Source organism: Cygnus olor, chromosome 12, assembly GCF_009769625.2.
Source record: "Cygnus olor isolate bCygOlo1 chromosome 12, bCygOlo1.pri.v2, whole genome shotgun sequence".
In the NCBI taxonomy this organism is placed as follows: Eukaryota; Metazoa; Chordata; class Aves; order Anseriformes; family Anatidae; genus Cygnus; species Cygnus olor.
The window spans coordinates 845233-872541 of record NC_049180.1 but is presented as its reverse complement, the minus strand read 5'-3'; the positions used below and the strand labels follow the sequence as shown (position 1 = coordinate 872541).

The following is a 27309-nucleotide window of genomic DNA, read 5'->3' as shown; positions in this document are numbered from 1 at the left end:
AATTTAAGAAAAATTCTGATTATGTTCAGCAAGGAATGCGTGTGCTTTCTGAATGAGAAAAATAGTAGTGAGATACCTGATTGCCAGTAGTAGAGAAAGAATAGGAGAGAAAGTACTTGTTTACTTCTGGTAAAGCAAACAAAATGTACAGTAAAAACGTAGGGATTTATAACGTTTTTTTCAGGGATTTTATATCAACATACACACACATGCGTGTAATAAGTACATTCTGTTTCCATAGGTATAAAACAAATACACCCATCTGTCTATATACATGTATAAAAAGAGAGTACCTTCGATGTGTTTTCAGAGGTTTTGTTTTGGGCTATATCAATCTATTTTTTTTTCTGTCTGTCTATGAATTCAGGCTCAGCAGCAGGAACTCATTTCAGAAACATAAAACTGATTTGATAAGCAGCTGCAGTGTTCAGTTCCCTTTTACTAACGGGTGGACAACCCCACGATTTTCAGAGCTCAGCTCAGAACTGTTTGTGTTTCAAATTTCACATTCTGTGACTACAGCATCTCAAAAAACAGGCAAAACCAAATGAAAATAATTGAAACAATACTAGAGCATTGTAACCGTTTAAGAACATTTTTAGGAATTTTTATTTGTAAGTATAGGTGCTCAGTGATCCTACATTTATATGTAATAGGAATAAAAGCACAGTGAATGTAGCTCTTTCCAAGGAAAAATACATTCACATTATAAAATCTAAGCCTGATTATTTGTACATGTTTTTTTCTCTACAAAATTGTAGATTAAGCTTTTCAAACTACATATTTCTGATTTTTAAAATATGGCTAAGAAACATCATCAAAATAGCATGCTGAGGGTGAGCATGCTGCACCTCATGTGCTGGTGTGCAGAGATGTATGTGCTCTTACATAAAAGCACACGTTTGTGTGCGAGGGTGCAGGGTATATTTAAATTAAATGGATTTCTTGGTCTAACTTTTTTTTTTTTTAATTAGACATTCCAGATACAGATAATGTTTAAATGTTTCCTTGATTTTAAAATTACAGAAACATAATTCTTAGAAATAACTTGAAAATGATAATATTTTACTGTATATTTTAGACATGTATTGTACAAGCTGTTTTTTTTTTAAATAGTTATATAAATGTAGCTCATGAAATTAATACACTGGGAAAGTGTAACTCTTTTAATGATAAATAATATTGTTTTATATAATATTTGAAAATAAACGGTGTAAACAAAATGCACCTTAATGTCTCTATGGTTTATAAGATTTATAACAATAATCAGCAAACCACTGTAACATTGTTTGCACCTTGTGTGCCCTAAAGCCATTGGATCACTCAGTTAATTGTATAAATTCCATGCACTATGGAAAATCATGATGTATCATTTATATTCAGCTATGTCAGGTATATAAATATTAAAATATATTGGCCAAAAATGGCTGATTATCCCTCAAACATTTCATGATAAATCTTATCTTTTTATGGTGGTGGTAGTGCTGAGGGTGGGGATGGGGGGGAGTGGACTAAATATTTCATGTTATTTGGAAATATTCTTTAAACAACCTAGATATATTATTAATGTTTTACAACTGCTTTAAAAATCCTGAAGCTTCGTTCACTTTATAGGATAAAGTGGTTCAGTACCTGAAGAAAAAGTGATTTTTATATGCAAAACACACAAATGGTAGGGATTATGCTATTTATTCAGCATGTAATATGTACAGTTCATAGAGGCTTCATGCTGATGTCCCTTTAGAAAATGAAGGTGATGTTCCCTAATGCATGCCATAGATAGCCAGCACCTTGATGAAATAATACTGAAAATATTAATGTGTATTTAAGCACAGCTTTATTGTTCACCTATAGTCTTATTTAGTAAATGTACTGCTATACACAGTCTCAGTGCATTTTTATGTAGGAAAAGATGCAGTATTTATTGACACAGGCTTTTGACTAAAAATATTTTTAAAATTTTAGATCTGCACATATTTCTGTGTGTTTACCACACAGCATCCTACCTACACATATGCTTATGGAACAATCTATACGGCAATATGAGGAAAATATTGTTATACATATTTATTGATACTAATGCATGTGTTTTAATGAATAAATAAATACAGAGTTGGACTGTGTCACAAATGTGTTTGGCAACTAGCCGTATCCAGTAAGAAGGGAGGAAATGTCAGAACAGGGTCTTGTAAATACATGTGGCTGGAAAGAATAAAATAAAAATGATGACTAGCACTGACAAGCAGACTTGGGGTGTATGATATACTTTGTTCATTTGATTCTTAGAACTCAGTCGGGGTTAAATTGGAATCCAGACATCAAAGAATTCTTCCACCAGACCCAAATTTTGTCCGTATAATTTTTTTCTTACAGTTGTCATAATTTTAGCTAATTTCACACTGCAAAATTTTTTGCTGTTTGAAGTATTTTCCTAAATATACATATAATACAGCAGTAGGATATATTCTTTATATATAATGTGTTTCTCTGATAGTCACAGATAGGCAGCTGTATGCCCACAGTATCCTCTGTGGATGTAAGAAACGTTTTGATTTGATGATGGCTGTCTATATGCACCTCGTACGTGCCATATATGAGCATAATCCTTAAATTCTAAGGGAGGGGAAGGCTAAATGCTTTAAATAGCAACGCTCTTTTTTTTTTTTTTTTTTCTGCCCCCGACTGTTGTGTCTGAAAATGCTTGAAGCATGTGGTGCTGCATATTTGGTGGGTTTGCAGATTTCTGTACGATTTTTATCTGAAGGTCAGGGCTGTGGAAATACATCAGGTTGCGATTTGGGATGTTTGCCATTTGCCATTTAGCCTCACTCCTTCTTATCAGATTGCTTTGGAACATGGGCCTAATAAAACAGGGAGCTGTTAAGAAAAGAAGAAATAAATATTGTTCTAGTTTTATGGAGTCTCCTTACTATTACACAGCAGGCAATTTAAAATGTATTTATTTAAGTTTGCCTTTTTGCTATGGAATTGTTGAAGTAGGTAGAAAAAAATAATGGTGGCTATTTGTAATTGCACCAGATATTTGCATACATTATTATTATTATTATTTTTAATGAAAAAAATATTTCCTTTTCCACATTGGGGAAAAAAAAAAAAAGTTGTAGGAAGACAGTGCAAGAAAGGGTGGGTGATGAAGTTTTCCTGTATATCCCCAACCAGTTTAGAGGCAAAACACATCATTTGAGATGAAGGTTTCCACCGCCCGCCCTCGCTGCCCAGGCCTTGGTGCCCCCCTGCAGCCCCTGGGGCTCGCTCTCTACGCTGCCTGCGGCGAGGGACGAGAGCAAGTGCCAGGGAGCTGGGCGGGTGCCTTTGCTCCCGTTTGATTTTGTATTTTGTCGAATTGGTACTGGCGATGCCAATAGCCCTGCTCTAACAGCTGAGTACTGAACGCAGCGGAGGGCAGGCTCTGGCCCATGGGCTCCCGCTAGGCCAGCGAGCACCAGGCCAGAGCAGGCCGCGTCGCGTTAGGCGACGGTCAGCACTCCTGCAGGGCATGGGGCCACCTACAGTGCCCCTTGGCGCAGCCGAGCCCCTCCGTCAGGATGGTGCCCGTGGCGTGGGGGCACCTGGTGCGCCCCAGCACCCGCGGCTCCGTGCCTGCCCCGCGCCCACAGGCCGCGCAGGTAGCGGTGGAAGCGCTTGCGGCTCCCAGGCAGTTATTAACGCTTCCATCTGCACAAAGCCGCCCCAGCTGTGGTCTCGGCACAAAATGCTCCGCGTATGATTGCCTCATGGCGAAAGCCCGTCCGACACAAGGAGTTTATTTTTCCCCTTGAATCGGCGGGGGGAGGGGGGGGGCTGAAAGGCCACCTCAATCTCCGTGCAAACATTGTTTTGTTATTTTAATATTTTTAGAGGAAAGCACTTTACCTCTGTGTTGATACCTTTTTGTATTTTATTATTTTGTTGCTAATTTACTTAACCATTAGCAAATTAAGGTGGATTACTGCTTGGATGCATTAAAAGCACCAAGGAGTTGCGGTCCTTGTGGCTATTTCGGGCAATGTCATAAGCACACTCTTTTTTTTATTGTCCTCCCAGGGAGCAGAATTTGAACTTAATATTCCATGAAATAAGCCATTGTAATCACGTTGGGTTAATAGAAGAAGTAAAATTGCCTCTCCTCTCACAAGACATTAGAGCAAGGCTGCATTATTAAAGTTTTCTTGCGGACAGGCGGTTTAAAATATATCCTCAGTGGCTGACGCAAGTCTTTTCAGTGGGGATGACAGCTTTTCAGATCTTAATAGGCTGTTCATTTCTGGCCTACGAGTTTTCAGCATTTCTTCTTTTCAAGCCGGGCTGTGACATGATGGCTAAAAACTGACATAAAGAAGTGCCATGTACTGTGAAAACCTTTATTCACTAAGTGGCTCCATGTAAATTGGTGTCAATAAGCAAACAATTAGAACTTTAAAAAATTGTTGGTTTAAGTCCCTTTTCTCCTTAATCATTTGACCTAAAAATCTCTCCTTTATTTTTTCCCTTCCTTGGATGTGGTGCATATAAAACAGTGACAAAGTGTTTAGCAAGTTAAAGTGGATCACATCTTTGTTCGAAACCAGGAAACGATATTTAGTCAAGGTGAGTTTGTCACAGGATTTTTTTTCCCCTCTGAAATGAAATTTATGGTGAGCTAAACCCCAGGTGAACGATAATGGAGGAGGAAGGTGCTGTTTTTTTCTGCCCTTTTCTTGTTTTTTTTCCCCTCCCACAAATTGCCTCATCCGCGGTTTTGGAAACGCAGACTCCAAGCAGCAATAGCAGCCTGCTGATTCTGTGAGCTTGGCTAATTTCAAGAAATTTGGCATTGTTGTTCATGCTTTCTGGAGATTGTTTACTTGAATTATTTGCAGAAAAGGCTTTTTTTTTTTTTTCTTTCTGTGTCATTAGATGAAGAAACACAGTAATGCTTAACGCTTCTCCTCCTATACTGCTCTGCACAGAAAAAAATGTCCAGAAGAGCTTTTTGTCTCTCTTTTAATTTATGATTTCTCCTTTTCCTTTTATAACTCCGCTCCTTTTCTCTCTCACTCCTCTTTATGCATCCTGCCTTCATCCGAACATGGAGATGAATAGCGCGCTCGGACGGCTGCCGGGGCTGGCTGCAGGCGGTGCTTTGTTGGCGGCGCCCCGGGCCCCGCGTGCCGCTGGCTCGTCTCGCTACACGCCCAGCGGGCCAGGGGCACGGCGGTGCCGGGCCCTGCGTGGCAGGATGGTGCTGCTCGGGGCGCTGCCGGGGGCTGCGGGGCACACACCCCACACGCTCCCGCACCTCGCCCGTGGGGCTCACGCGTCAGGTGGCTGTTCAGAGGCAAGTCAGTTGCCTGGCACATCGAGCGGCTTTGCTTGACTTGTGGCAGTGTTTCTGTGGGATTTTAGGAATTCCCTCCTCCGGCACCCACCTACTGCCCCACTGGTGCAGTCGTGCTCCGGCCACCCCACCACCATGTGCCAGGGCTGCTGCTGCCGGTGTGCGCCGTGTGCGCGCTGCCTTCCGGAACCTGCCACGGTCGGTCTGGGCAATGCCGCCGTGTGAGAAGGCACCCACATACCTTGGTACGAAAAATAGCAAAGTGAGAACACGAAGACTGTGAAAAATATATTTAGCATAATGAGTCTGGCATGGCGCGTTATTTTATCTGAGAGGTTTTTTTTTGTGGTTCCATTTTAAAATAATCTTCTCAAGTGACAGAAAGCACTACCTAAATACAGTTACAAAACATGTTAAATGCACCTCCTCGAAAGATACCTCTCCAAACATCAAGAAAAATGATGCAACAGCACGTTGAGTGAGGGGATGTGCAGCTACAGCATATGTGGGATATTTATGTCTTACGTCTTGAGCCTTCAAAACTGTTGTTGGTAAGAAGGATAGTACTTATTATTTGTAATAATACTATTAGTGTTGTGAAAAAATCTATCGGTATAATTTTAAAAAGTAAGACAATGTTCATAATCTATGTCAGGTAGGAATTTTATCCCAAGAAAATTGCACGTAGGGGGCTGCAAAAACAATGGGAAAAGATGTGTTTTCCAAAGACAGACCATGTGGGAAACGTGGAACTCAGCGATAATTTTGGTGACAGTAATGCTTCGCCCTTCTCTAGCATCTGCCCCTTGAGCATCCCACATAGTCCTTGTGTGTTGAGGGGCTCTCCCTCCCGTACCTTTGGGCTCGGACCGAGGCCCCATCAGGTCTGTGGGACACAGCATGGCACTGGGGCTCACTGGAAGGGGGACGACTGCAGCCCCAGGTTCAGCTAATGCTGAGGAAGTACACGCAGGGCCCGCAAGACATAATGACAGAGGAATCTGTGTCAAAGCTCTTAACCATCAGCTGGTCCAAACACACGTCAGGCTACCTGTGTGCTTGAAAAAGCTCTTTTTGTTCTTTGTGCTTTGTTTTCTCATTCGTGATGTGGGGAGACCCCACTCTCCTCCTCCCAGCCCCGTCCAGCCTTCGGCATGGGTTCAGGTGGTTCGTGGCGGGGATCATGGCCAGCACCTCGTGCCGCACACAGGGGAGCAGCGCAGAGCAATACCCAGAGCAGCTTATTTCAATAACAAAGAGTGGTGAAGCTCAAGCATCCTGAAGATCTATGTAAATGAGAAGAATAGCAAATGGAAGGGATAGGTTTCACTACTATTTGCTGTTTAAATAAAAAAACATTAGTTTTACAGATTTAGGCCAAGATGCATGCATAGAGACCCACTATTAGGTGAGAAAGTTTTTTGACCGTATCCTGGTTATTGTGTTTTATAACCCATAGGATGCATCTTATATATAATCCTAAGGAATGTCATTTGTGTTGCAGACAGCTGGGGTGAAATGTCCCCTGCTCCCCGAAAGTAATGTCAAACCACCTATTGCCTTCAACAGCCATTATTTCACTGATAACCTTTGTGTAAGATTAAAATATTGGTTACTTGATATTTGTGTCCTAATTAAAATATGTATTAGTGACTCCAGAAGTCATATCTCAAAGAAAAGAACAGGGCAAATGTGAATATTTGAACTTGTTTGTGCACTGCAGTAAGGAAGAAGCCAGAAAAGCTGCAGGTCCTGAAAAGGAATCTTTACAAAGGAAAAAAAAAAAAAAGTCTGATTATTGCCTTTAATTTATAAAAAGACTGTGACAAAACTGTATCATAATTTTTATAAACTTTGAAAGTGGATGAATGAGGGGAAATGTGTCAACTGGCTCTGAAAGCCTGAAAGTGTGAACCATTCTGCTTTATTTTATATCTCTTTCAGTGATCTCCATGAAAACTATATTCAAGGACTGTTTAATTCCAAGCTTTCATTCAGGTCTGCCTTGAAGACAATAGAGACTGAACATCAAATAGGCTCCAGTTCTGTTCAAAATCTGTTTTTCTTTTTTTTTTTTTTTTTTTTAAACAAAGATATAAGTGAGATCCACCTATAAAGACTTTAATGGGCCCAGGAGAACTGTTGCATTAGACAGGAGATCCTTTCTCTTCATGTGATACTTCCATATTAGAAACATGCATTGCAGGCTCAACTAATTTTCTTTACAGATAATGAATTTCAGAACTAGCTTTAACAAATTTTCCCAAAGTTTGCAGTAAAAGGACTAGAACAATATAAATGCAATTAAAATAATTAAAAAATAATATAATGAATTTTTTTTTGCATGTTTGTGAACTAAAGCAGCAAACATTTCTTTAAAATTTCCTGAAATAACTTATTGAGGCGTAACAGGACTGGTTAGGACATAATGGTTACACTCAAAGTGTAATTCAAAAAATTATATCAAGAATTTCTGACAATCTTCTATAGTTTGGTAATTATACAACAGTTGTCAATTTAAAAAATTATTGCTATTTTTCCTTTTAAAGCAATGGACAATAAGCCATCAATGTAGTCCTCAAAGGCTGGCTATCCTGACCCCAGACTTGTGTGTGTATATCTTGCAATATTTTTCAGGAATCAAAGCAATGTCTTTAAATAAATGTGAAAAGTTACGTGACCTTGACTGTCAGACTCAATTTAGACTCTGCCACAACACTTCGCTTTTTATTTTTTAAATTAGCTGTTGCCATCTTTTACAATTTGTTTATAGTCTGAAAGAGCCACACAAAAATGAAGTATCAATAGGAAGTTTATAGTTGTTGCCTTGTCCACAAATATGGTCGTTTTTAATAGACTTAAATTAAATCTTTTTGTTTTTTTTTTTTTTCTCTCTCTCCCTTTAATCCCTCTCCTTAGGTAATGCCTTGATTAATTCTAATTAGTTTTCTTTTTAAGGAATTAGTTCCCTTTTTGAAAAACTTTGGGGTTGTGTTCCTCTCTCTTTTTCTTGTTATCTCACTATGGATTTTTGTAAAATGCGTCATTAAAAGATATGTAAGTTAATATTTACCCTTGTGCTACATTTATTAAACCACTTTGTTTCCCAGCTGTTTTCCGGCATGTTACGAGTAGTCAGGAAAAAAGATCATTTCAGAATGGAGGATTTTTCCTGGGAATCTATTGGAGACAATAAATCAAACAGTATTTTTTCATTACTCAAGCCCAGCGGTGATGCATGGTTTCAGTGGGTTTGGGCTGCCGTCACCTCTCTTTCCAATACCCCGTTCTCAGTGGCAGTTTTCTTGCTTGGGCGTTTGCACAGGTATTGGTGTTGGTTCTTTCCTTCCTTTAACTTTTCTGCCAATAGCAGTGCAAATTTCCCATTCTTTATGGCTGAAAGTAGGTCATCTGCATTTCCAGAGACACTGGTAAGCCCATCTTCTAACTGATTTTTATTTTTTTGTAGACTAAATTTTGGAAGCATATGTAAAATAGGACTGAAAATAGTATTCCAAATGTCAGCAGCCTTGTAGCATCTCAGCGGAGCTGTTCTGTTTCACTGTTTGGAACAGATAGTTCATGCCACTGAATGAAAACCAAGTAAAAGCAGATATGAATTGGAGCAGAACTATAAAATATTTGGTAGAGCTCTGCCTGGCACGTAGGAAGGCTGACTTGCTGCTTTTGAAGATGGAATATAAAAGGGAAAGGTTGAGACTTTTAATCATGTAAATGTAATTTTAAAACTAAGGAAGAGAAAAATCATATGGCAAAATAAAAATGTGGTTATGTGAGAATTTGCTCAATATTGTAAAATCAGGTCCTGACTGAAGAGGGGATGATAATGTGGGCATCACCCCGCAGAGCTGCTGCCTAACTAACAAGATGGACATAGATAATTTTGTCCTTTTTACTTTCACAGCTTTGGCATGCATTTTCAAATGAGTTGTTACATTAATATTCTTCCTGGAAAGTATTTTAGGCTATATAGAGTCAATTGTGTTGTTCCATATGACTCTTCTGGTACCAAAAATTATAATGAGATCATTTGAGTTAGTTTTATTTTTGTACTTCTAATAAGAACAAAACTGTTATAGTCCACTTGAATAAAAATAGCAAATTAACACGTATTATAATACATCTTTAAAAGCATTAACCTAGCCTTTCGGTGTGAGAGACAATGGACTACCAATTACTTTATGATGGTGTAGAACAGTACAGATTGCTAACTCACAGTACAATACTGGTTGTAGATGTTTTTATTTTAAAACAGTAAACAGTGGCTTTTTTTTTTTTTTTTTTTTTAATTCCAAAGTAGGTGGCCAGGCACTCTGAGTGGTATCCTCCTGTTTTCATTGGACTATCTGAAATACCATGTCTGGAATAAAATCTGCAGTGAAACGTATCACCAGAACATCTTATTTCTGTTTAGGACTTCCAGTGCCTTTGGGGTGGTTCTTGCCTTTTTCTATTTTATCCTAACCTTCAATCATACAATCCTAATACTGCAGGCATGCATTGGGCTCGCATCTGCTTGGCCAGTACTGCATGAAAGAGCACGCAGCGGTTCATAATGCAAGGGGACAGGCACCGTTGGGCTACCTTGTCCTCTTCTGAACAAATTCTTTCCCTGTATTATTGTATCAAACATGAGTTTTAATACAATACCACAGGAAACTAAGGGCCCTATTCAGAGATTACATGCACCCCATGGAAGGGTGCTTTTCATGTATTGGAAGTCTGATTTAAAAAAAACAGCCCTACGTGACTCTTCCATATACTGTAACTTACACAAAACAGGTAGTTCTTGAGGTTTCCTGTATTAGTACCTGCTCCTTTGACATGCCTGGCACCAGCCCGACAGGATCTCATTGTGGCATTTTTATTAAGAAAGAGGATGCTGATTCTTTTTTCTCTGTCAGCTGCTGAAATAAGAAGGTTTTAAGAACAAAGGAAAAACTTGTGCCAAGGAGAGACACAAGAGGATTATCATTCCCTAAAGAAGGGGGACGTCCCACACACTGAAAGACTTGCCATCCTAACGAGCCGACAGATTTTTCCAAGGCTGGTAAATATATTTAGGGAGAAGTACATTTGGGTGCCATCTCTACTCATTTATTCTTCAAACTGTAATGCTGCACATTTTGGGTTTCAGTATATTGCATTTTAAAACTAATGATGCATTCATTCTCAGAGCAAATCTTATTTCTAAGCCCTAATTTAATAGAATTAAACTCTAAGCTGAATTGGTTTTATGAGATAAAACTCTGAAGTTGATAACTGCATTTAGGAATAGTTCAGGTATTGAGTTTCTAATTTGCTTCCTGAGCATGGAAATCCCTCAGATAGTCAATATTGACGACCTGTAATTGGTAAGAGAGGGTCTTGCTGAGTTGTCTCTCCCGTGCTGGAGAGATGCTCTGTGCAGGCGCGGTGCTGAAGCCCTGGACCAGGCTGGGGCTGGTGCCGGCCCCAGCACCTTCACCCCCAGCACGAGCTGGGCTGGTCTCAGCCCCTGGGCACAGCCTGCGCCTCGTGCTGCCCGCTGCGCCTGTGGCCAGCTGTACGGGGGTGTTTATCGTGACCATGTCTTGCGTGGGTCGAGACGGAGGAGCTTTAAAATGAACAGGAGCTGCCTAAGACAAAGCGCTGGGCTTATAACAAGTGCAGCTTGTTCCTGGGAAGTAAGTGAGTAAGTGGGAAGTAAGTCTAAGTGAGGAGGAGCTCTTCTGAATAAACACATTGCGAGCAATGGTGCCATAATGCCAGGATATGGGGCCAATTCTAGCATTATGTCTTTCTGGAGCAGAGCCCCGTGGTTTCCAATACACTGCCTGTCAAGCATCCCGTGCCCATCCCGAGCATGCCAGCAGCCAGGTGTGAGGCAGCGCTGCCAAAACTCACTGCGCGGAGCAGAGGTGGTTCTCGGCTCATGCTGCCATTTATTTGCCCCAAGAAGGACATCTCTTCATCAGCAAATAGTGCATTATATAAGGGATGCAGGACTTCACCAGGTACAAGATGCTCTAACTTTGCTCTTCTGCAGCATGTCCCCAAGGCTGGAGCTGGTCAGTGTGACCTGCTGGGGACTGCAGGTGACAGCAACTGCCAGGTGAAGCCACGCCAGCTGTTTCTGCTCCTTACAGCCACGTGCGACAGCTGGGCAACACTCATGTGTTTGTTAACGGGATGCTGTACCACCTCCGTGAGACCTCTTTGCTTTATTTGTTACTATTAACTTCTTAGATTCTAGTTGTTGGTGGTATTTTAGAATAGGGGAAGATAAAAGGACAAGAAAAATGTTTTATATGGGACCTTGAACCAAGCCAGAGAAATACCCCGAGAAGCCTTACAGCAGGCCAGACAGTGCACAAAAGGAGATGGCTATAGTAAATCACAGAAGACAATAAATGCAGGTTTCCCTAACAGCCAGAAATAATTCCCAGCAGAAACTGCTCCTTTCAGATCACTTAAGTAAGGGACTTTGCCTCTCTTGTGGCATGGTAAGTATTCTTATGCCTTTAGGAGCGTGTCCTGAGCATCTACAGGAGAGGTGATGGGAGGGACACAGAAGCAGATGCTCCTTTTTTCTTTATCATTAGCTTCCAGCACGTTCCCAGGTGAAACCACGGCTGCAGCCCCCACAGCATGGGCTGGAAGCGGCCCCGCATCCATCAGTGGTTCAGCAACCTGCTGCTGCCAGCTTCGGGCTGGTGCCACGCGCCTGGCGGCCCCGGCTCCGGGCTGTGGCCGTGAAGGGACATCGGGGTGCTGCAAACCCAAACAGCCAGGTGCTGTGCTGCGGGCACTGCTCAGTGTGCTGGCCTGCAGGTGACAGGCCGGCTGCCCGCACGCTGCCTTGTTCGCAAGCAGCCTGCTTATTTTTTTCTCTCAGTCCCTGAAGAGTTTGTTTCTCAGTCTGTTACGTGTCTTCTGGCCAAGTGACCTGCCTTTGAGATTGAGCATTGTCACTTTTAAAGCTGATCTGCCCTTAACTCCGCTCATCTTTCCCGGTGTGCCGTTCCCTTCTGGCTGGCTTCCACCAGTTTTTCCTTTTTGCTCTGTTTCTGGTTTGATGTGCCACCAATCCGGGATTCTCTGTGCAGTAACACTCACCGTGGTACTGACTTGCTGTGGTGTGAAGCACAACGGACAAGAGCCTACTCCTGCTTTATGCTGAAGCATGACTACAAATATTTTCTCCCACGTTGATGGAACAGGCCCTTAGACTACAATCCCTTGTAGCACGATGCTCTTTTCTGGGGCAAAGAAACCACACCAAAACCAGACACAAGCCACTTTTCTTTGTCTACTCTGCTTCTGCAGAACTCCCCATGGAAAAGCATCCTGACTGCCGCACAGGAAAGAAGGTGCCCATCCCTTGCAAACCAGGTTTTGCTATTGATGGTTGATGTTTATTTGATTTTGTTTTCATTTATCTTACATAATTTTACTTTCCCACCTGAAGAAATCGTAGTTAGTATTCTTGTGAAAAGTTTGTGCATGTCTCCGTATACATGTCTCCTGGGGCGATTTTGTTACACTTTATTAGCTTTCTGAGATGTGAATAGTGGGTGGTTCTGCATAGAAATTGGATATCAAGCCTGTCAAGTTCCAAAAATAAATAAAAGCAAAGAGTTGTGCTATTTTAAAAAAGAGGGTGGGGAAAGAAAATAACCCAGTTTATATTGTAGCTGTTTAATGAAAAAGTTTGATTTTACCCTAATATCTAATGATTTAAAGCATCAGGAAGAGACTCACCATAGAGTTTTTCTCCCTCACTGAGCTAGTGAGATTTTTATTGTCTTTTTTTCTGACCTGCTCCTGTTGCTACAGGTGTCTTCCCCGCCCTTACAACATGCTGCTTGATGTTAAATTAAGGACAAAAAATAAAATAGTGTTGCTGTATTTTGCCAGGTTTATAAGCCTCACAGGAGGCTTTAAGAGCAGTTCCTGGGTGCTGGTGATCTCTGGTGGGCCAGTGACGAACCGATGCTCTGTTCCCGCCAGACAGGCTAGAGGGGGCTGAGGGCCAAGTCTTACATCTGGGTCACTGATTTTGGCCAGAAACGTGGGGCTGGCAGTCAGGGTGGCCTGGCTGGTGCTGTTAGCAGGCTGGAGGTGCTGTGAAATGCATGTCCTTGCTGCACCCCCAGGGACATTTATGTAAAGTGTTCCACAGTGCGAGTTACCCATCCAGTCATTTTATGAAATGACTAATTTCGGTGACTTCATAAAATGGATGGAAACCATAAGGCAACGTGATGCAAAGTGCCTATAGACATCTGTTTGACCCTCATGACTAAGAGCGACGTGCAGAGAGGCGCAGGTTTACGTGCACACATACACCGCCAGCCTCCTTGTGCCTCGTCCAGGCTGCGCGATGGCGCGAGCGGTGCCACAGCGCCCGTGCTGCTCCCTGGGCTGGGCAGTGGTGCTGAGCACCCTGCGTGGGCAGCAGGGTCCGGCCCTGGCACAGGGCTCCCTGTGGTGTGGCAGAGCCCCCCGGGATGGACAGGGGAGTGATGCCTATCTTCTGCTCCCAACAAAAGCTTCGTCATGTAGCACTTACATCCACATGCTGGCTGCCCGCTGCAGACTCCATTTTCTGCTTCTCATGGCTGTGATTCAACAGAGCACTCCTAATGCAAGGTTTCACTGTTGTTCTTAGCAGTGATCCAAGTTGTTTCGTGAAATGCCTGAAAATTTTAGTCATTTTGAGAAATAACTGGTTTCATAATACGAGTGTAACGTGTACACCAAGCAGGCAGTTGGGTGACAGGATGAAATTGGTTGCTCTTTTCTCCTGTGGCCACGGGAGTTTCTGTTCTGCATTCTCACAGATTAAAGTTTCTTCTCCCTACAAATGTTATAAAGTCTGCTGTTTAGCTATAAACTGTTGCAAATGATAAACAAATCAATATTTGTTAATGTTATGATGCACTCGCATCTATCAGATACGCATGGAATGATTTATAGAGTACAGCATTTCAGGGCTGACCCTTGCAGGTCTCAGAAAGCACTTAAAAAATAAATTTACCCTGGCCTCTCTCACCCCATTTCAAAAAGGGTGACAAAGATGAAGTAATTTATAAGTCACACTTTTATTAATGCTTTTAACTTTCATATACTTGGCTTTCTTGCCCTCTGAGCAGCTAAGTGCAGCTCTTGGTCGAATGGTAACCTTCGGCGCTTTGAGGGGGGTTTTGTACAAATGATCAACTCATAAATAGGTGCTGTGCTCCGCATTATCCTGCCATAAATTCACAGGACCTTTCAAGTACATCAAGAAAGAGCAACTTGAACTAGGCGCTTTGCGCTTGAGTTTACAGACTAATGCAGTACTAATGAGCAGCTGGGCAAAGGGTTTCCAGAGCATGTCTAATGCTTTATGTTGTGATCCTGTGCTCGCTCCCCGGCTGGAGCAGCCCCCGGCAGGCAGGAGGGAGGTGGACACGACAGCCCATCTTCCCCTTTGCATCTCGCGTGCGGCTGCTTGGAGCCCGCTGACAGTGGAGTGCGGGCAGAACAGGGAACACTGACTGGAACATAGTGCATGAACTAATTATTACCAATTATCACCCCTCTGATTAAAGATACCATTAGGAAAAAAATGATGTAAAAGAGAACAACGTGTCAGACAAACTCCAAAATATTTTCCGTGGTGAGCTCCTGTTGCTGGCTGCAGCCCCCACGTTGCTGTGCTGGGACACAGCTTCTATGTGACTGACCACCGGCGGTTCCAGGACCCTTTCCATACATAACCACATGCTCGGGGAAGAGTTGTGTGGTGATGTTCGTTTGAATTAAAAGTGCGTGTATTTTGGCGCAGATGGAAAAAAGCAAATAGCAACAAGACCCCGCGGGGAGTTTCTGAGCATGGCTGGCCTGTGCTCCTTCCTGAATCAGCTGTCAGACTCCTGGCAAACAGCCACTGCACCCCGGCATAGATAACTGTAAAATAAATGAATTGTTCAAAATCAGCTCTTCACAGTTAATACTAAATTTAAGAAAACCCAGAAGCCCATCTGCCTGGAAGGGAGAGCTCACCCCATAGGGGCGGTAAAATCTGTTTACATCTGAGCCTTTTGCCCTCCCAGCAAAGCCCCACGTGTCCGGCAGCATCCTGTGCCCGTCTGGAACGGGCTGCCCAGAGAGGGGCTGGACTCTCCTTAGAGATGTTCAGACCTGGCTGGGCAGAGCCATGGCCGTCCTCCTCCAAGTGACCCCGCTTAAGCCAGGGATTTGGACTAGACAACCTCCAGACATGCCTTCCAACCTTGACTCTGTAATTAATCTTCTGCAAGGTGTTTTCTGTGGGTTGATTTATTCCGAAGAGAAAATCTAGCTATTTCCAGCTGGAAGCGTCATTAGGACTTGAGGAGAAAGAATGCTTTATTCAGCTGCAGATGAGTGACGCAGTGAGCAACCCACTCTCTGCTAGATCTTCTGAGAGCTGACGGCCATTGATGCAATACATCTAATTATGAAAGACGAGGAAAGAGAAAAGTGGTAAAGATGAGAATAACCAGCTATTTTTCAGGAAGAATAGAAGAATCATACTTTAAGTTTCTCTTGTGCACTTCTGATGTTTAAGCCCAATGCGTAAAGGAACTCATTTTGGATTTTGCACTGGGATTTAGGGATTCCTCTAATCTTATTGGTGCTTCTAGAAGGTTTTTTAGAGGAAAGGCCTGCCCCTAGGGTCAGCGGAGCAGCCCTGACCTAGCTCCTGGGCCTACTTGCTGGCTGATGATATGAGCATCAGCTGATAGAGCACAACTTGCTGATGGGACGAGCATTACCTAACACTACACAGGCGAAGGACCTTAAGCAATTGATCAGAGAGGTCATTTGGGTAGGAGGGAGTGAATATAAGGAAGGATAGAGCAGCTGAGCCTGTTTAGGAGGAATGGCCCTGAAACTGTAGAGAGAGTGACCTGCTCTGATCCAAGCAAGGTAGGTTTGGCTTTCTAGCTGTGGCTGCCTGGTTAAACCTCTCTGCTGCTGTAGGAATTAAAGAAGAGCTTAAATTTTATCTATTATGAAATGGCCTTCTGTAAGGCGAGTCATTTGAGTGTTAGAAGTTTTGCTGAAGTTTTCTGTTCTTAGCTGGGTTGTCTCTAGGACCTGCAACCTGTAGTGCTGGAAACGTTGCCTTACAAGCAGTCGGTGTCTTTAGGAAGTCCAGGTAGATGTGTGTGGTGCACCTGAAGCTGTGGCTTGACTTTTCTTATGCCTGGCAGTAGTGAAAGAGCATACTTCAATAGTTCAATGCTTATCACTTGACAAATAATAATACTAAGTCCATCTAAAACTATTATTTTGTCTCTTCCTCCCTACTACATAAGTGAGAAATGTATTTTTTTTTTTTTCTAGTTTGGGTTTCACTGTTGCTGTCAGAAATGAAACTTGTGTGCTCAGATATCAATCACACCTGGTGGCTGTGAAAACTTGCCTTAAACCAGCATTAGCTGAGGCAACTCTAACCTGAATGACCCACAGAGTATTGTGTTTTTGGATATATGATGTAATCAAAATGTACTTTCTTTTTGTTTGAAAGAAACTTGTCTTTGCATGTAAGGCTTCCATTATTAATATAGTGTAAGCTATGCTAACATATATGACTAGATACGATTGCAGAGAAACTCTTGCTTTAGAAGGCTAGATTTTTTAAACTAAAGTCCTCTATAAAAAAGCTGTATGAAACTTAATTATTTAAAAAAAAACCACACATGTAGAACCTTGCATAATGAAAACATTTGAAAACTAGGCAACATGGCATGGGTAGAAGCTATTTGAATGTATTGATTACTCTTTTCCTGAATCAGATCCATCTGTCAATTATGCTAGAAGTTGGGTGAAAAAGGCTTTTATTTCAGCATGAATATGTAACGTAGTGCATGGGAAAAGCAAATTCCCTGTATTCAAACCATATGCATAGTCTGAACATGGGCACTGCCTAGTCTGTTATTAATGAATATTGTTAACTCTGGGATCAGCTCAGTTGCCTCTGACTATGCTGTTTGGTGGCTGGGGAGAACTGTTTATTTTTAAAACATAAGTGGTTTTTCACGATCTCTGTTTCTCACGTGCCACGTTCAAAAATACAGTCAAGGGGAGAGATGAATCTGCTTGCAACTTTATGAATTGCTGAGACTTTGTGTGGTTAGAACACTTGATTTCTCTTTTTATTTTCTGAATAGTTAATGACAACAATAGGGGTGTAACACCCTGATGGGAAATTTTGTCTTCCTAATGAGAATGTGACAGTGAAGAAATCAATGAACTAGAACCTGGAAGATCCTCTACACTGTCCTCCTTTTCCTCCTTCAACTACCAGGGTCACTGTGTTTTTCTCAGCAGGGGTTTGATTTACACCAGTGTATAATTTACATCTTTGCAGTATGTGTTTGTACAAGGTCTGTGCTTTGCAAATATTGTTGTACTCCTCTTTGATAAAACAAACCGTGCCTTGGCTGCAGGCTATTGCTGTGGCTCAGGGAAGCACTGCTTGGTTTTGCTGTGTGGGATGTGCTCCTGTCCAGGTGCTCTGGTGCTGCCACAGCTCTGAGCTTATGTTGAGGTGAGCCCAGGAAGCACTGAAGATGCTGCGTGCTCTGATGTGTGGCACATCCATCAGGCAGCTTCAGGCTACTGATTACATGAAGGTACTTGAACATATGAATGCCAGTCTGCAGATGGACATCCAAAGGAGCTTTTCTAGCTTTTCCTTTTGTTGCTCTTATGCTAAAAAATAAATAACAGCACAGAAATGAAGTAATGACCCTTAAATCTAACTTTCTTCAAATGTATCTGTTCCAGTCAATGTGTATCAATACATCACAATACAAGCCTTTGTATTTTAAAGCTGCCTATTCTAGGAGATTTCAGTCAGTGTAATTCTGCTGTTAATAATTTAAATGATGAAGTAGACTTGGTGAGAACAATAACCGTGAAACAGACAGAACTGTGTGCAGTGTAGGGCATAAATCCGTGAAAACTCAAGGCTCTGCTGTTGAGCGTCTGAGTAGATTAGCAGCTACATGGGAAACCCTGCTGTGGGTGAAGGCACGTGCTGCCATCGGGTAGCAGAGGAACTCCGTGAATTCAAGCCTTTGATCTCTTAAAAAGACAACCAAAACCAAACACTAATGAAGTAAACTCAGTAACACTAGAAATTAAGCTAGTATGTGCATTTTTGTTCCCTGAATTGTTCTTCCAGTTCTGCTTTGGATCTGCTGTTCTGAGAAAATTCTGTTTCTAAGCTATGCTCTTTGTATTCACATCTGGGTCTCTCTTTATTAAGCCTTGCATTCTGTGTAGCTGTGGAGTACAGGGATGGGGTGAATCTTTCAGCTTGTGATCCAGCACACTAATTCCAGCTGCTACAACCTCCAGTTTCTAAACTAGGAGAGTTTGAACGAAGCCTGGCCAGAGCCAGGAGCTTCTGAACTCAGTTCTCACAATTACAGGTGTTTGCCTGTGTACTCCTGTGGAAGATTGTCTTTCCATGTGCCTCAGCTGGCCTGTTTACAGAAATTAAGAGGCACCAGGCAGCAAAAACCTAGATCCTTTAATTTCTTCTGTGTGATTGTTAGGAGGTGAATAAGACCAGAAAAATTGTGAATTCTCATGGATGGCCATAAATGATACCTGCGTGGTATTACAGAAATGTGGTGGAAACATCAGTGCGATGTAACACAAGTGGGTTGTTACTCCTGGGGAAGAACGGTGTGGACGGGGATGCTCAGTCAGGTGGTGTTATGGAAACTGGTGATCTCAAAGGGCTGGAAATCAGTATTGTCACTGGTGAAGTGTGCTGTGGGTTTGGTGAACAAGTGATGAGAGGGAGAAGGACATCAGCTGTGCTGTGGGCATGTCCCAGGCCAGCAACCACCACTGTGTGTGTTTGCTGCTAGCTGTGATCCATCCCCTCCTGCTCCTCATTGCTGGCCCTGGGTCACCCCCCTCATCCTGATGTCCCCTGGGCTGCCATCTCTGTGGGGCTGTGTCCTCCTGGGGTAAGGGAGCTCTCTTGGTCCTGTAGCACCCAATTCAGCTGGTGGGTTTTCTTTCTAGTAAAGAGCTGATGTAAAGAGTATTGTGTTGTCTTTGATTTCAATGACACTTGGTTCCCTAAAAATTTTTTTTTACAGTCAGTACTGTTATTTCTATTTACATTTTAAAGACTTGTACAGCAATTTCATATAATCATTTAGGTTGGAAGAGACCTTTAAGATCAAGTCCAACCATCAATTTCTCCAGGCATCCCCCAAGAAGATCCTGTAGAAAATTGTCTTAAAGTCATCTGTTTATTTAAGCCTTGCTGTAGATCTGTAGTTTCAAAGAGGCTGCTGGTGGTTGCAGCACCTGGTAACTGCCTCTTGTGGGGCTGGGACTAACCTGCGTGGCAGAATGCAGGGCTTGAAAACATCCTGGGACCTTGTTGTTCGCAACTGATGCCAAATCAGTGTGAGGGAGAAAGGAAGGAAAGCACTGTATTGAAGTGATTGTGGGGGAGGCAGCAGGGGGGGAAGATGCTGGGGCTGGGCAGTGATGGTAGCAGGAACTGCAGAGGGTGTGAGTGTTTGGGGTGCAGGTGGGTGCTCACCAGAGCTGAACACAGGCTCCAGGTTGGATCTCGCAAGAGTGGAGTGGAGGGGGAGGATTCCCTCCCTTGCCCTGCAGGTCATGCTGCTGTTGGTGCAGCCCAGGACATGGCTGGCTTTGTGGGCTGCGAGTGCACATTGCTGGCTAATGTTGAGCTTCGCATCAACCAACACCCTATGTTCTGAGCAGGAAGACACTTGATGATAATGTGCAGACAATGCCACAGTGGTGTCTTGTGCCAGAGATTTGCATCCCTCGAGCCAGCGTTTGGCTGCTCTGCGGGACCAGACCTGTGTCCTTAGGGGATGCACAGCGAGAAACTGCTGCAAAAGGTCGAAGGCTACAGGTCCTCAAGGGATTCTGCTCAATTTTGGAGAAAGATGCTCATTAAGCAGTGAACTAGCACTTCCTGGGAGCAAGCTGTGATTTCACACACAAGAAAATATCGCACGGTTACAATGTGCCAAGACACACAAAGCTGGAGCTGGTTGCTGGTGTTTGTTCTCCTCCCCTTGGAGCTCCAGCCCTCAGCAGGCTTGCTTTGCTCTTCTAAACACGTTGCTGAAAGTGTGCGACCAGAGCTGTTGTGTGCTGCTGTGGCTGTAGGAACACAAAGGTTTGCTTATCCACAGAACAATGGATATAACCAAAAATGTGCCATTTTCCAAAATCATTTATTTTCTGTGTTGTTCTGTGCTCCCAAAGTAGGTGCTGATTGCTCCTTTGGCTTTAGCCAGGTGTTGGGGCCCTCTCTTGTCAGAGGTTTCCATGTTAATGTAGCTCACATCATGGTGGCAAATGCCTGTTCTCTGGTTTGGGTGTTGTCTTGATTTTTCTCCCTTAAGAGTAGAGGACACAGTGCATGGACAAATGGCTGCGGTGGGAGGGTGTCAGTGCTGCTCCTGGCATGGTTTGCACGTGTATGTCTTAGATCACTTTAGGAAGGGACAGGGCCTTTCTTCCTGTGCAGCACTTTGCTGTGCTCCTGTGGCACATGGTGGGTACCTGGCTCATGGTCTGCTGTGTGCAGCCAGTCCTTGAAAGGGAAAACCACCCCAAACTTGATAGCTGTAAAGGGAATTAAAATAAAGATCAGAAACCAGCGAGCAAGTAACCCCGAAGTGGGAGTTCCAGGGGACGTGTTGTGCTTTCTGAGCGCTTAAGTCATGAGTTTACATGCATGGGTCTGGCAGAAGTGGGTCCCTGTGCCTGGGAATTCCCTGGGGTTGGTGCTGTCATTAGGGGCTGCAGATGAGGCTGTCAAGGCCTGAGTGAAGCTGGGGCAGACGGGGAGCAGAGGAGTTCCCGTGCTGTGCTCAGCTTCCCACTGCGCCTTGCACCGTATGGAAACGTGGCGTTATTAATGATGAGAATGCGATTATAACCAAATGGGAGATGAGGTGGGATTTGCAAATTGCTTAAAATTATTGCACTTAATTATAGTGAGACCTGTTAAGTTGAGAAAGGCTCCGTTCCTGTGCGTGGCGTTCTCGTCAGCTGCCTTTGTCAGGGTCCCTGCTGCGGGGCAGGGGTCGGGGCTGGCAGGGCGCCCCGTGGGCACTGTCCTGTGCCACTCCGATGTCCTTGCGGAGCTGTCGGGCTGGCCGTGATATTTCATTATGCTGATTTTAACTGGCGTGAGTAAAACTTGCAGACAGGCTCTGGTACTGGGGGAGGAGGAAAGACTGGAAAAAACAACCCATAAATTAAAATAATAAGAGTAAGGGCCAGCAAACAGCACACACATGGACAACAAAGAGAGTCACCCTAATAAATACATTCACTTTGATTTACGGTGTTGTGATAATCTATACCGTCATCCTTGCAGTAGTTGGGAGGTTTTTTGTGTGGTGATGAAGGACAAAATCAATGTTGGGTCTCTTCATTCTTTTAATAAGAAGAAAATAATTCCCCCTCTGTGTTCTGCCAGTCTTGGGACTTGGCTTCAAAATCCATATAAATCTGTAAAAATGTAATACTGCCTTAGGATTTTTTTCTTCCTGTTCCTGGAGGAGGGTTTTCCTGAAGATGTTTTTGTCTCAGCTCTGGCTTGTAAACCTGGCCGCTCCTGCAGCCTTCCCCATCCCTGCCCCTTCCCCTGTTGCAGGTGACCGCATGCCTCTGCCTCCCCTCTGTAACCCAGGGCTGGGGCGCTGCTGGGCTCTGCGCTGAGCAGGTGCTGGCTGGGGGATCTCTGCAGAAACAGCAGGACAAGCTGAGAAATAGCCTATGAAGGATGAGAAGTGCAAATGTTTACAACTTTCTAAAGTAACAGGATTGAAATGTAAATAATGCCAACTGAGCATCACTTGTCAGCGAGGCTCATGCGGTGCTCTGTCAGCCAGGAACAAAGTGTGGCTGAGATGTGCCCACTTCTGTGGTGGAGAGCAGTAAGCAGGCTGGAGAACACAGCCAATGTTAGGGGAAAGAAAACTTGGAGAGAGGTGTGGGTATGACTATTGGAGACAGTACAAGTTTCCTCACCCTTTGCTTTGTTGGATTTGTGCCCTGCCTCCCCCCAGAAGCCCTCCTTCCAAAGGAGGACACAGGTTTTCATGTTTCGGTAGCTTCCCTGCCTTGGTGCAGAGCTGCTGAGATGGCTCTGGGGGGGTCTGTGCCATTGCCTGGCTCTGCAAGGCTGAGGGTGGCAGAGGCCAGGGCCACCAGCTCATCCCTGAGCATGGCTGTGTGCCTGGGGGTGCCTCCTGCAGCTCGCAGGGCGGCCGTGCCTCCACCGTGCCTCCAGCTCCCAGCCTGCAGCCAGCCTTGTGCAGGGCAGCGATGTGCTGGGATCCCACCGTGTGCGCAGCTCACAAACTGGAGGGAGATAGCACAGGGCTGGCAGGGTGCAGGCATTTCTTGTTGTTTTGTATTTACATACTAAATAGTGGTGAATGTGGAATGTTTTTGTAGGTTTGATTCCCTGGGTGAAGAAGTAAATAACGCCTAAAATTCTGTCCTAAGAATAGGATAAACATCTTCTGGACCCATGAGAGGAAGCTGCTCGTTCTTAATACATGCGTTATACAAAACACGTTGTCTTCTCTTAGTAGTGTATTTAGAAAACACTGAAATTGATAAATATTGATAGAATTAGCCACTTTTATTGACTTTTAACAATATTTTAGTATCAGCATCATCAACATGCGATATTCCTGTAAAGAAATTGTAGCAATCTTAGAAATGCTTTTCCAGATATAAATCAACTGCCTTAAAATTACTGTTTTGCCAGCCCTCAACCAAGCATATTTAGAAAAGTTAAACATAAACTGTTTTCTTCTCTCCGTGGAATTAGCTGATGAGTAATTTAATATATATGCTTTGTGGCACATTTTTGTGAACTATATTTCATTATCTTTAAGTGCATTAGCTGATACTTTAAATTCTATGGAAGCAAGAGTTTAGTTACATGAACCAGCTTTCTCTGTAGTGCGGGCGTGGAGTTACTGAGCTAATGCTTGCACTGTCGCTATGGCTGTGCAAGCAAACAGCACGGGATCTTAATTTTCTGTGTATACAAGTGTAAAATCTCCTAGTACAGAGGATTTTAAGCTTGTGTAAAAATAAAATTAAAAAACCACACTTTTTCCGGATAGAATTATCATTGTATACCTCATAATAATTTTTATGGTGCATTTTTTATATGGGTGTGGGGGGATTCCTCCTGCTAAATGCAGGCACGTGTGCTGTTGTGCAGCACGGGTTTGAAGCAGCTGCTCCTGCTTTGCAGGAGCTTAACGTGTTACCTGCATGGGCACCAGGGAGAACCTTCTGCATCCGAAATCTGGGGCCTGGGAGGGTGTGGGTGCTTGTCCCCAGCTCTCACTGGGTGTGCTCTTAGTTTGGGGCCTGTCCTTCTGCCTTTGGTGGGAGCGGTGGGCTTTTTAAATCACTTTCCAGTGGCCTTTAGCCTGAAAAGATTACATTTTTGGGAACTGTGGAGGACAAGCCTGCTGTCAGAGCAGAAAATCAAATTTTTTGATGTGATGTTGTTGCATTAAAAGGGCCAATCTTGTGTCATGTAACATGTGAGTAATGGGGCTAGCATGTGATGTCAAAAATTTCCAGCCGCCTCATAAATAAGCGCAGTCCAGCCCTTCCCCCTGTGCCCACCGAAAGGTCACCCCGCTTGAACCGGGGCTCGCATCCCAAATTACCAGCGCGCACGGAGTCAAGGTTAAAGGTACAGTATCCCCTTTCAAAAGGCACATGTCAGTGTCTGTGCTGGGAATGATAAATAACGTTTGAAGTGGGCTATCAATTTTCAAGGCCCCCCCGTGGCACCGGACGCTGAGGTCTGGCGCTGCAGTGCGGGGCTTGGGCCGCGTGGCACCGGCTGTTGCTGTGCTGGGGAAGGCTGCAAGCACCACGGCCTGGCCCGGCACGTGCACTGAGATAGCTGGGGTTGTACCTCTGAGCATTTACAGCTTTACCTGCCTGCAGGTCATCCGAGTGCCAAGCCAAGGCACTGGACTGAAAAGCTCTGGTTTGCTGCTGTCTGTGCGCACGGACAGCCCAGACTCGCCCTCCTGTTGTGAGCCTGTCCGATACCACCCTCAGCCATGTCCTCTCATGGTGTGTATTTTGGAGGACTCTGGCCTGACCACGGCATGTGGGGCAGAGGTGCTTATGGCACCGTGGGCACCTGACATCTCCTCTCACCTTCCCTGTTCCTAGCTCTGCATTGCTCATGGCACAACTGCTGTGCTGGCTGGAGACCGATCCTTTGTGTGCATCTATTGTGCATCTGTGGAGGTGCCTTCCTGCTTGATAAATAGTTGGGAAAATACCCTCAAATCTTTCTTGTGAAATATGATGTTCGTGTGGTTTAAAGGTTGTATAAATCACTGTTAACCCCTTTTTACATGCAGGCAACAAAGCCACCATGGTTAAGGTCATGCACGTAAGTTACGTATCCAAATTTGGCTTCAAATGAGGCTGTGCTTCCATAACCAACAGATAATTTTGTTATTCAGCACCAACCCATCGCATGCTCCACTGCGCTCACTAAATGTGGTTAGCCTCCTGTAGAAAGATAGCGAATTAGCGTATAATTCAAGCATATATAACAATGCATATGCAACAGAGGGACAAATTAAGGTTGAATAGGTAAATTTAATTGTAGCATTTTCCAGCTTTTTGGTACTCTACCATTTTATACATAGCTCTTTGGGGGGGGAAAAATGCCTCAAATTATTTTGTTAGGGGAGCTGGCTGCAGAGGCAGTCCCAGCCTGCAGGAGCCTGGTGGGGTGCAGAGGAGCCTGTGTGGGAGGGCAGGGGTTTGCTGCAGGGCTGGCTTGGCCAAGCAGCTTCTGGTGGGGCACCAGCTAGTTCTTGGGCACCCAGCTGCCCAGCAGGCAGTGGGTATGGAAAAAGAGCCTGGACATGGGAAACATCTGCCCAACCATTATGGGATGGTGGGCACACTCATTGCTGTGCTGAGCTTGCAGCCAAGCTGGAGGACACTTTGCTCCTTGGCTACATTTATAGGTTTATCAGTTTTCAGAGTACTTCTGTTTTCTAGGTTTATTTCACATTTTGGGTTTTATATCTCAGATCCTTGGCAATTTGAGCAGCTTATGGGCAACAAACAGAAAAGACAAATCAGCTTTCCTTTAAAGATCATCACTGTTTGCGGATGGGCCAGCATGCAGACACTTGAAAAGGGATGGAGAAGCCATGGAGACATTCAGGCTGCATACTGGTGTGGGCCGCCTGCACTGTCACAGGTTGCAGCAGGGCTGCTGTGTGCCAGGACTGTGGCACTGCTGCTGTCAGGGCGCAGAGCCCACAGCATGCTGTGGCAGAGGTGAAGGTGGTGCTCCAGGTCGGGCTGGCCAGGTACTGAGTAGCAGAACCCAGTGGGTTTTGCAGCCCAGCACAATTTGGGGTCTCTGCCACTGGGGGCAGGTGGCAGTGGCCCTCCCTGTGGAGGAGGGATGCTGCAGGAGGCAGATGGCACCCAGGGGATGTCTGTGTGCTCTGGGGTGGGCACAGGCACTTGTGCAAGTCATCAAGGCTCTCGGTAGAGCTGGTGGAGACAAATAGACACTTTCAGAGCTGTGCAGGACAGGTCAGGAGCTGCCTGCTCCTCTCCAGAGAGCTATTTGTCTGGCCTGGCCACCTTCTGCTGTGCTTTTCTCTCTGTGGCAACACAAGGCCATGTGGCTTAGGTCAGACTTCTCTACAAGTGAGACATCCCAGTGGGGAACCAGATCCCACCCTGGAGCTCCACTGATGCTGTGGTGCTCGCACCCCCGTTCCCTCCAGTCCCTGGTCCTGGGGGAGGCGGAGGAGTGAGCTGTACCCGAAGCAGGGAGACACCCACTGCTGTGGCTGCGAACCGAGGGCAGGTCAGAGCTGATGGGACTGATAGGAACCCTCATCCATGCGTCCAGACCTAACCCACAGCCCCCTGAGGGCTGGGTGATGAGCCAGGTACCAGAGGTGTCCGCATGGTGCCTCTTGGCACGGGCTGCCACGTAGCTCCTGCTCAGGGTGCTCACCGGCAGCTGCATCAGGGCAGGGTGTAGCAAATCAAGTGTGGTACCCTAACAGCAGGGAATGTTTGAGGAACTCTTTGAAAGGAACTTAAAAAGGTGAATCAACTTTATAATTGGAAAGCTTTTCTGCATTTTTTGTAGAATAGCTTCCTTTAAGAAGGCGTTTTCCATCTCCTGCTCTGCTGGTGAATTGGCTGCTGTGTTTGTGGCGTGTTGCTTCCACAAGCCAGAGGAGCGGCGATTCCCAAAGCGTGAAGCCTTTCCCTTGTCTGAGCAATACCTCGTCTCTTAACAGCAGATAGGTTTTATGTGCCAGACTAGTTTATCTCCTGTTTACTTACATGTTTTTTTATGGAGTTATGTCTGTAAAAGCCTGGACATCAGCGTAGCGCCCACTCCCACAGTGGGAGTGTGAGTCTGGCTCCTGCAGCACCCACCCTGAGCCCAGCGCCCTCGGTCCTGCGGAGCGGTGCTGCGGTGTGCCAGAGCCAGCGCCCTGGGAAGGCGCTGCTGACCTGCTTGGTGTAACAGCCGTCAACCCCAAACCCGACAGAAGCAGCTACATCTGTTTTGGCTTTGTTCGCAAGGCAGAGGGGAGGGAGGTGCACTCTGTGGTCAAGGGCCAAACTACATGTCATATTTCATTACCTTCATTAGCTACTACAGAAGGCTGTGTTAAAAGAAAGAAGGTTGTGGTTAACTCTTCAGCTGCCAGCTTTTATTTAAAGTTCATTTTTATTTCCACTTCTTGCTCTTCTCTTTACCTTTGTTTTTAGCTTATCGAAACTGTAAATCACCTTTATGTCTGGGATTTTGCCCCCTTAAAGTAAAAGAGGCAGTGAGCTGCTGC

At 44.4% G+C, this 27309-nt stretch overlaps 1 protein-coding gene and 1 long non-coding RNA gene across 2 annotated transcripts in view; one reads left to right on the top strand and one right to left on the bottom strand.

Annotated features, from left to right (window-relative positions):
- The window catches only part of ZFHX3 (zinc finger homeobox 3), a 533455-nt gene that overhangs the window by 30186 nt on the left and 475960 nt on the right, over window positions 1–27309 (top strand). The gene's annotated exons all lie outside the window — the stretch shown is intronic.
- Window positions 15114–16104, bottom strand: LOC121076992. Its single transcript, XR_005823860.1, has 3 exons — window positions 15905–16104; window positions 15419–15821; window positions 15114–15295 (listed from the first exon to the last, which is right to left on the bottom strand). It is a non-coding gene; the product is annotated as an uncharacterized LOC121076992 (long non-coding RNA).